The following is a 10,263-nucleotide window of genomic DNA, read 5'->3' on the forward strand; positions in this document are numbered from 1 at the left end:
AAATGGTCCATAAACATGTTTTGATCATAAACACGGTAAGGAACTTGTTTTGATAGTTTTTTTTGCCACAAACATGGATTAAAGGGTTGAAACGGCGTATTTACGGTTCAAAAGTTCGTTTTTGTGCACTAGGCGAAACCCTAAGTTAAGGGCTGTTATGTTGATGAAAAATTGCTTGGTTTGTGATATAGGACTTGTACCTAGGTTTCTTAGAAGCACAAAAACCAGAAACCTGATTAAAAAGTCGGAAACGAGCCAAACCCGCTAAGGTAATCCCGAAACACTCGCTTACGGGCTATTTAGGTTAAGGTTGTGATGTGCAAATTTTTAGGACTTGAAATTTTTTAGGAACATAAGTAACCATGTCAATGAGTCCCTGTTTAAATTTGGTAATTTTTCGACCATCCGAGAATATTTGGCGAATTTATTACCGAATTGGGACGTTTATTTTGAAAAAATAGCTAAAGTACTTCAAAAATTATGAAAATTTTGTGGGAACTCAGATTTGATGTATTTTGATCACATATGAATTTTGGGATCATTTGGAGAAGTTTAAAGGTGTTTTGTTTATATGCATTTGTACGAATTTTTATAGCCGAATTTAGGCCGAATAGAATATTGTGCGACCTTTTTACATGCTGGAATTGTTACAGGTTGATTTGGGAGATGATTTGAGTATTCAGGAATTTTTGTGGAATTTTTGGAAATTGTTTGGGGTAAACGGACGATTTTCAGGCGAAATATAGCTGATAAAATGAATTTTTATAAATTAATAAATCAGTAAATAAATTCCAGAAATATTTTTATAAAAATCTACATATATTAATTGATAAGTGGTTAAATTTTCTTAATTTAATGATTAACGATTAATTAATTATGCTAATCTGAATATTAAACAAATTCAGTTTTTATAAAAACCAGCAAGTTTGCGACTAGCGAATCTGCGGGAATATCAAAACACCAAGAGTGATCAAAAATCATATTTTTGGACTAATTAAGTGAAAACGAACTTTTCTATGAAAAACCTGGACAATCCGGATGGATTGTGCGCGTTTCTTCTTAAATCAAACTGAATAAACGGAAACGGGCCCCGTGGCTAATCCGGGACCCCAGCATGTGATCTTTCTTTATAACTTAATCATTTTGTTAACCAATACATTTACCAAGGCTTATTTTCCCATAACTGTTTGCTGAACGCGTAAACGAACAACTTGGCCCAGCCGGGAAAACGAGAGTCTGAGCCAAGTTTAGTTTTAAGTATTAGACATTGAACAACATCACAACCTAAGCCTATTGCCACTTTCTGGGCGTTCCAGCTACACCCAGATTAGTTATACAACCCAGATTAGTATTGAGATTATAATAATATTAAAATATTAATATTATTATAATATTGATTATATGAACTACTGATAGCGGACCGAACAAAGCACGAGCAGATACAGTACTGATATCTACTAAACCGTGAGTTTCATGACCCCACTTTTAAACTGTTTTACGAAATTTTGGGGTGAAAAACATGTTTGATTACATATACATACCTGAAACATGTATTGATGTGAATTATCTAAGTGCTACCACACGAAAGTCCGCACGATCATAGTGATTAACTTCGAGCCGGTGGCTTGTGAATAGTATTATTGGTTTGACAAACCCAAACGGAATCGGCCTGGTTTCCGTGTCACATAGCGCCGTTTGCACATGACCATATTTATACAAACAGACTATGTAGTGTTAGACATAGCTACCGGGGCATGTTGTAGGCGGAAAGGGGCCATAATGGTTGATGGAGCGTGGGAAATGGATGCACGCAGCACATACAGTCAAGGCTTCACTGTAGCTTAGCATAATTACATAATTTACATATATACATACTTATTTCATGATTACAAGTGTTGACTTGCGAATACTCATTACTGTTTTCTTGAAACTCGTGAAACTCACCAACTCTAGTAGTTGACCCGTTTTAAACTGCTTTTCAGGTGTACCTAAATCGGAATGATTTGGTGATCTGTTACTTGCCTGAGGTGTGTGGTTGATGCTATGTGAATAGAAGCAAGGGCGATAGTAGAAAGGATGTATAGTTAACGAACTAGTGTTGTTTGTATCACCTAGACGGTAAAACAATGATAGAACAAAGAAATGTAATATATTGTAAATTAGTTTGTAATGTTTCTTTATAAACAATGTGTTGATACCAGAGGTGTCTGTTACATTCCCGTTTTACGCTTCCGCATTGTGCTAGTCGGGGTGTGACAAATGACGCTATGGAGCACCTGGTAAACCTCATCCGTGATAGCCGCACGCAAAGCAGGATCTAAGGCAGGGTTATCCCCGTCCTCAAGAATCGGGGTCTCCTCCTGCTGGGGAGTAGGAATCTCTCTCTCGGCTTCGGCACGTGGCTTACGACCACGACCTCGAACACTAGGACCAGCTCTCTTAGCAGCTCGAGTATTAACCATGACTTATCCCTACAAAGACAGAATTTTAACACGGTCAAGTACAAGTGGTAATTAGAACATGTAAGGTAAGGATAAACTGCTAATGACGTTGATCAAGTGTAATTAGTCGTTTACTTTACCCGCCCGTCCTAACCACCCCCTACCCCTAACCCCGTTAGCCTTCTATCTTACACTTAAACAGTTAATCACATACCGGAACTTTTAAATTTAAAGGAATGACTAAATAATTAAAAATTACCTCATGGCGTGCAGCTACTCGCGGTGGGTATACTGGTCTCTTTTCTTACAGTTCGAGTCCAAGCATTCGGGGATGCTCAGATCCCTCGAACCAAGGCCCTGATACTAACTTGAAAGGCCCCGAACCCAGGGAACCCCACAGTTGGTAATTATTCAAAACACTCGTAAAAATAATTAAACTTAAAAACAATTTTTTTCATTAAAATAAGTATCATAGAGTATAATTCGGTGGAAAACGTAAATAAGTAAATGAATTCCCAAAACCCGGGAATTTTGCCCAAAATCAACATAATTCTCTTTAAATAAAAACTTTTAAAAATAAATGTTTAATAATAAAATCTTCAATTCCCGTATGCCCTTCACCGTCCAAGTAGCTTTGTGCATGTCCAGCCGATAAGGCATCCTCTTCCTAACCTGAAACTCACACTAACATGCACAAAAAGTCAGCTTAAGCTGAATGAGTTCAAGTTTTTAATAAAGTAACAAAAGTCTTAATACTCATTCCAACGGTTTTAAAACAGCAAACGGAAATACATCGTTTAGGTCACCACATTCAATAAATAGACATCCTTACGTATGAGTATCTCTATACGTGCATTCCTATATATATCAATATATATATAAAATTCAATAATAACATTCAGGGCCGAGAAAATGTACAACCCAAACACGTAACATTCGGCGCATGCAAACACAAAGTAGGCATACGCAACATTCAGTAGTCAAGACGACTACAATATTCGCTAAATATTGGCCATTCTAAAATATATATATATATATACATATATATATATATATACATCTACACATTCTATAACATTCCAAGGCCTACCAATACTAGCAAGCCTATGCAAAATAATTTAAAACATTTCATCAAGTGAAAAAACACTTAGGTGTGCATGCTAGCCCAAAATTTAAAAAGAATAAAAAGGGCATCACGAACTCACCTGAAATCAATCGAACACCTGCAACGAGCTAGGAAATCCCTAAGTGCACAATCACAAGCAAGGGCCTGTAAAGTATACACAATGTGTTACTAAACTAGACCGTAAGAACACTCTTGCCTAATGGGCCGTTCAAGCCAAACAACATGGCCCAAGGCCCAACTCTTGGCCCAAGGCCCAACACCTTGGCCCAACGCCCAACAACTTTCAATTAACCAAATCCACCCTACGATTAAGGTCGGAGCTAACCATGATGCACCACTCGCCCGTCGACAATCAAATCGAGTCGAATACGCGCGTAATAAACCTTAAAAAAAATTGTTAAACGAATCGGCCCCAAATGGGCCAAATTTCCATTTTAATCTTTTCATTCATCATAATTATGTCACCCGAGTTGATAGGGTTGACGGTTCCTTTTTACAACTCTCAATTTAACATTTAAACGAAAATTCGCGCACCGCCTACTCGATTAACGAAGCACCAACCAAAACAGCCCCGAGCATCAAAAAAGTAATTTTCCCACATCCCTTAGACTTTCCTAGGGCCATGCAAACTGATTCGGTTGGTCATCCAAACGATTAACGCATCAAACTCAACAATTTACAATTCTACACCCGGTAAACCCTAGTTTTCGAACTAAAATCGATTGACCGACCTAAACACCTCCAATGGCTACAAAATTTAATATGATGTAAATGCCATACCTGGGAATCTTTCTACACCGGAAACTCTAATTTTTTTATCCACGGGAAGTGGGTCAATTACAGCTTGGCCGAAAATCTGTCCAACGAAAAGTTTCGGCAAAATTGAGCATCAAAACAATTAGGGGTGAACAAAAAGAGTGTTGGGGATTGTAGTACATACCTTGAACTACTTCTTGGAGCTTGGAATTGATCAAAAATTTGAAGCAATGAAGGGGGGGAGAGGCTACCTTCGGCCGATCACTGCTGCAAAGGGTAGGGGTTTAGGGTGTTTTGATTAATGTTATATTATAAAATATTTTCATTCTAATCCCCGGAATTTAATAATAATGCAACTTGGAAGAAATGTTAAGCGATTAGAAGTACCGGGATGACGTAAAGGCTTCCGAGAAACGTCGGATAAATCCCGAGAATTATACATACTCTACAAGCTTTAATTCTTGAAACCGGAATTAACTGGCGTTACATCTGGGCACACCAAGTTTATCCAATTTTAGATACGGGTAACCAATACATGTCTTCCCGATTATCTAGAATTGTACATGAGGAGTTTTAAGGTTTAGAAACCGGAGACTTAGGTAACCATTTGTATTTCGGTTTTGAAATTTTGTGGCTCACGCAAATGGTTTGCTTTGTCTCAGGTTTACGATCGGAAGACCGTGCAAGATTTGATTTGTTTTCTATTTTTGATCCCGAAACGTGTGAAGGTCTCAAAACCAAACTCGGTTTTCTGACGTGTTTTCGAGACATGGCAGGAGTTGCTTGTCTAACTTTGGCACGATCGGCCTTGTCTCGAATCCAATTTCCATCAGAAGGACTTCCTTTGAAATACTTTGATTTATTTGAATGTAATTTGTTGAAAGTGTTCCGAGGCACGCTCCTCTGACAGTGTCCGTAATATGGGACATGAGGACGATGCGGGCAGTTTCTAGCAATGTTACCAGGAATGCCACAGTTGAAGCAATTTTGTCGCTTCACATGTAAATCTGGGTGGCCAATTCCTGGTCTCGATCTAGTTTGCAAATTTTGCTGTCTCGCATCACTTGCACTTTTCATGCCTGTATTTACTAGCATTTTCCTGTTTAACATCAGTATTTAAAGATACATCACACTTATTAATACTACTAGAACATTCAACCACACAATTGTTTATGCTCTTAAAAACAGAGCCCACACAAGCATTAGTCTTAACAGAAGATAAATCACACAATTCAAAACAAGCATTATTAAATTGTTAGGTAAAACAAGTAAATATTCCTCATCGTCCACCCAATCCTCAATGATTACTTCATCTGCACGTGAAGTAGAAACATTAGTATCATTCACTTTTACAACTGATTGAGCTGGTTTGACAAACCTGGGTATTATCCTTTCATTAATTTCAGGTTTGCCATATTTCAAAGATTTCTCTTTATTTTCCTCAATAACAAATGGAGAGGGAGTATAATTATCATTGTATGGAGGTGGAACCTCATTATACCCAATTCCCTCACCCTTCTTTTCTTTCCATCTTAATTGCTTTTCAATCATTGACTCAACGACCGCACTAGAAACATCAAACTTTTTAAAATTGAACTCAGCGTTTTCAAATTTATTCGTTAATTTAGTGTTTTCCAAAATAGATGCTTCAAGTTTGGCAGTTAAATCAGCAATTTTCTTATTGGCATCTAAGATGTGACAACACTTAACACTGAAATCACTTTGCAGTTTTGAAAAATCTTTGTTTGATGCTTCTAGTTTTTCTGTAAGACCCTTCTCAAGTTTCTTAAGTGTATAGTTTTCGTGTTTTATATTTTTCATTTCCCTAACAAGATTACTATTATGCATACGAAATAGCTCTACCTTTCTAATGCATGCTTGAGAGCATAAATTAGAATTTACCTCAGACGAACCAGCAGGAGTAGAAGCCTTGAAAGCAAATTGGAGACTCTTCACCTGATCTTCAGTCTCATTTCCTTCTTCAACATCATCAACTTGAGCGAGGTTTGCATTCTGACCCAGAATAGTGAGTGCCTCCATCTGATCAGCCCAATCAAACTGTTGTGCAACTAATCCTTGCTCGTTTCTTCCAGCAACAACATTATCTCCCCTTGCACCATTCACAGGAATCAGAGCCCTTTCAGTATTTCCCTCTTTTGCTGTATTTGTGCATTCTCTAGCAAAGTGTCCTGGTTCATGACAGTTGTAGCACATGAGGTTCTCCTTGTTGAAACCCACCTTTTTGTTTGCAGGTAAGTTCCAATTGTTCCTGCCAGTCCTTTTGGTGAACTTCTTTGCTCTGAAGACAGCCATGGCAATTTGCCAGGAGATGTCCATCTCTTCCACGTCATCAGGATGGATCTGATCCAGTTCAGTAGAACCGACTAGTTGAACAAGGTGTCCAGGAAGAAAAGCATTATAGCAGTTCATGAAGCCTGCCATGAGAGCAATATTCTCTTAAGTTTCTTTTGAGATGGCAGGTCCTTGGGCAGGAGACTTGCTAGAAAAAGCAACACTTGGTTGGGGTTGTGACTGTGGAGATGGCGGTGGATAGAATATGGAAGCAGACGGCTGTGGCTAAGGTGTAAGTGGAGTGAATTGGCTTTGAGTTGATCTAAACATGGAAAAACTTCCATTTGGCTGTTGCGGCTGCAAGTACACACCATGAGAGGACTTAAACATGGAGAAGTTGTCTTGTGATATAAGTGTGTTGTTTGATGACGCGGCGTATCCAACAGTAGTATACGAATTTGCATGGTTGATTGCTTGCTGTTTGTCATCCATATCACATGACTTGATGATAGCGATCACCTCAGATATGGTTAGTCTAGAAAGATCCTTTGTCTTCTTGATAACCGCAACGTTCATATCCCATCCTTGTGGCAGAAAGGTAATCAACTTGTTGTTGGTTTCAATGAGAGTTAAGTGAATGTTGGCTGATGTCATCTCGGTTACAAGTGTGACGAATCTTTGCAGCTGACTTTCCAAGGACTCACCCAGAACATGATTGAACATATTAAACTTTTGGCGGAGTAAGTCCTGACGACTGTGCTTCATGTCTTCGTTTCCCTCAAAGACCTCTATCAGTGCCTGCCATAAGTCCTTTGCTTATTGCAATTCGCGGAATCCTTGAGCAATCTCAGGTGACAGGGCCATAGTAAGAGTGGCAAGTGCCCTCTCATCTTCTTCTACTTTGTCATAGTCAGCATCAACATACAATTCGATAGGCTTGACAGCAATCTCTCCTTCGGCTGTTTCATATGTGATCGGTTGAGGACCTCTAACTATGCTCCTCCACACCTTAGCATCTTTCATCTTGACATACTTTTCGAACCTGAATTTCCATTCATAGAAGCCTTCGTGCTTCAGCAGACGGGGCACACGGGTAGCAGTACCCATAATGGAGTCTACCTCCTGGTGAAGTGTTGAGTTAACGGATGTGTTGATGGATTGATCCATGATGATTACAAACCCAAAACAAACCCAAAGTCTTTAAACAGCCAATCCAAACAAGCCCAGATGAACAATAGGCCCAACAGAGAACCCAAGTGTAAATAGAGAACCCAAAGACTGAACCGAGAACCAGATACTTGACCCGAGAACCAAATGCTTGACCTGAGAACCCAATTGATGATCCAAGAACTAACTCGTCTATCCGAGAACCCAATTAGTTACTCGAGAACCCGAATAATGACCCGAGAACTGCTGAGTCAACCAGAGAACCAGTAAACTATCCTGAGAACCCTCAATCTTGGCCGAGAACAGTTGGCCGAAAATTATCAAAGTCTTCCTGAGAACCACTTTTGAAATGTTTTTAGATAAGGAAACAACCTCAAATCCCTAAAAATCAGGGATTTGAATTCCAGTTTTGATTTTGGTCAATCTTGTGTTCAAAATAATCAAAAGAATTCCGATGAACACGATTAACACAACTTCAATAGCCACCACACTTGTAATTCCAGAAAACACATCAAAACATCAACCAAGAACCCAATAATTGAATCTTGATATCACAACCGAGCCTAGAATAGGTCTATAGACTCTGATACCAATTGTAAGTCCTGTGTCGGAGGATATTGCAATGTAATATCAAATACACGATGAAATGCGGAAAATAACAACGTGTTGATTCAATACGTGACTGATCACAGCAATAAGAACACACTAAACACAATAAAGAAGCTTCAAAACACACGTATATCATACGTCGGGTGCTTAAGCCCTTAAGAATTACACAATGTCACGGCTTCAATACCAACAAACGACCAATCCTTTACAAGATGAAATGCATGGTATTTATAGACATATACCATACCTAAGCCCAACACAATCACAAGCCCACCGAAAACCCTTTTCGGTTTACAAAAGAAAGCCGAACAACATATATAAAAGCATAAACCATTTATTGTAGCCCAACAATTTCGTTAAAACTTATGAAACTCATCAACTATTCATAGTTGACCATTTTTAAAAATGCTTTTCAGGTAATCAGAAAGGTGGAATAGATTGCTTATGTGTTTCGTGTTCGGATTGTGAACGATGCTGTGAGCATTTGAGTTAGAAGTAAAGTAGTCGAAGAGCTAGTTTGGATTCTATCACCTAGTCTGTAAAAGATGTTAGAACGATGTAATATATGGTAAACTAGTTTTTAATTTTTGTTTATGAACAATGTATTTGATACCAGTTGTATCTGTTACATTTCCGTTTTGCGCTTCCGCAAATCGCTCAACGGGGTGTGACAGTTAATAAATTGTGCGCGTTTTTCTCTAAATCAAACTGAATAAACGGAAACGAGCCCCGTAGCGAATCCAGACCCCCCAATGTGTGATATTTCTTTATAACTTATTCATTTTATCGACCAACACGTTTACCCAATCTTGTATCCCCATAACTGTTTTCTAAACGAATAAACGACAAACTTGGCAGAGCGGGTGAAACGGGAAAACTGAGCCAAGTTCGGTTTTAAGTATTAGATATTGAACAACAACAAAATCTAAGCATGTTGACACTTTCTGGGTGTAACAGCTATACCCTGATTAGATATACAGCCCAATTTAGTATTCAAATTCTAATAATATTAAAATATTAATATTAATATTATTATTATATTGATTATAGGAACCAATGATTACGAGTCAAACAAACCTTGAACTGACGGGGTACTGAATAGCGATTAAACCATGAGTTTCATGACCCCCCCTGTTAAACTGCTTTTACGAACTTTTGGGGTGAAAAACATGTTGATACATATCTATGTATACTCTGAACTGTTTGACGAGGGAATTAACTAAGTGCTAATAAACAAAAGTCCTCACTAACACAGTGATTAACTTCGAGCTGGTGGCTTGTGAATAGTACTATTGGTTTGACCAACTCAGGCGGGGCCAGCACGGTTTGCTGAGACATTATCCCGTTTGCACATGTCCATAATTATACAAACCAGCTATGTAGTGTTAGATATTGCTACTCGGGGCATGTTGTGGGCGGAAAGTGGGCCACAGTGGTTGATTGAGCGTGGGAAATGGAGGCACGCAGCACGAACAATCAAGGCTTCACTGTTGCGTAGCATAATTACATTGTAAACATACAAACAAATGTACTTGCGAACGTACGTACATACTTGCGTATTTACAAACTATGATTGTTATAAGTACAATTGATTTCTTGAAACCCGTGAAACTCACCAACTATTTGTTGTTGACCCATTTTAACATGTTTTTCAAGTATACTGGACTTGGACTAGAGAGTCAATGTGATACGTGTTTGTCTTGCGATCAATGCTGGGTGAATTGATGCAAGTGTGCTAGTAAGAAGTAAAGCGGCTTAACGGGCTAGATTTAGTTTGTATCACCTAGTTGTAAACAAAGTTAAATCGATGTAAAATAATGTAGACTAGTTTGTGTTGTTCTTTATAAATAATGTGGTTGATACCAGAGGTGT

The sequence above is a fragment of the Bidens hawaiensis genome, unplaced genomic scaffold, assembly GCF_021521415.1.
Source record: "Bidens hawaiensis isolate Kalapana, Puna unplaced genomic scaffold, B.hawaiensis_p1.1 tig00005013_1, whole genome shotgun sequence".
NCBI classification, from domain to species: domain Eukaryota; kingdom Viridiplantae; phylum Streptophyta; class Magnoliopsida; order Asterales; family Asteraceae; genus Bidens; species Bidens hawaiensis.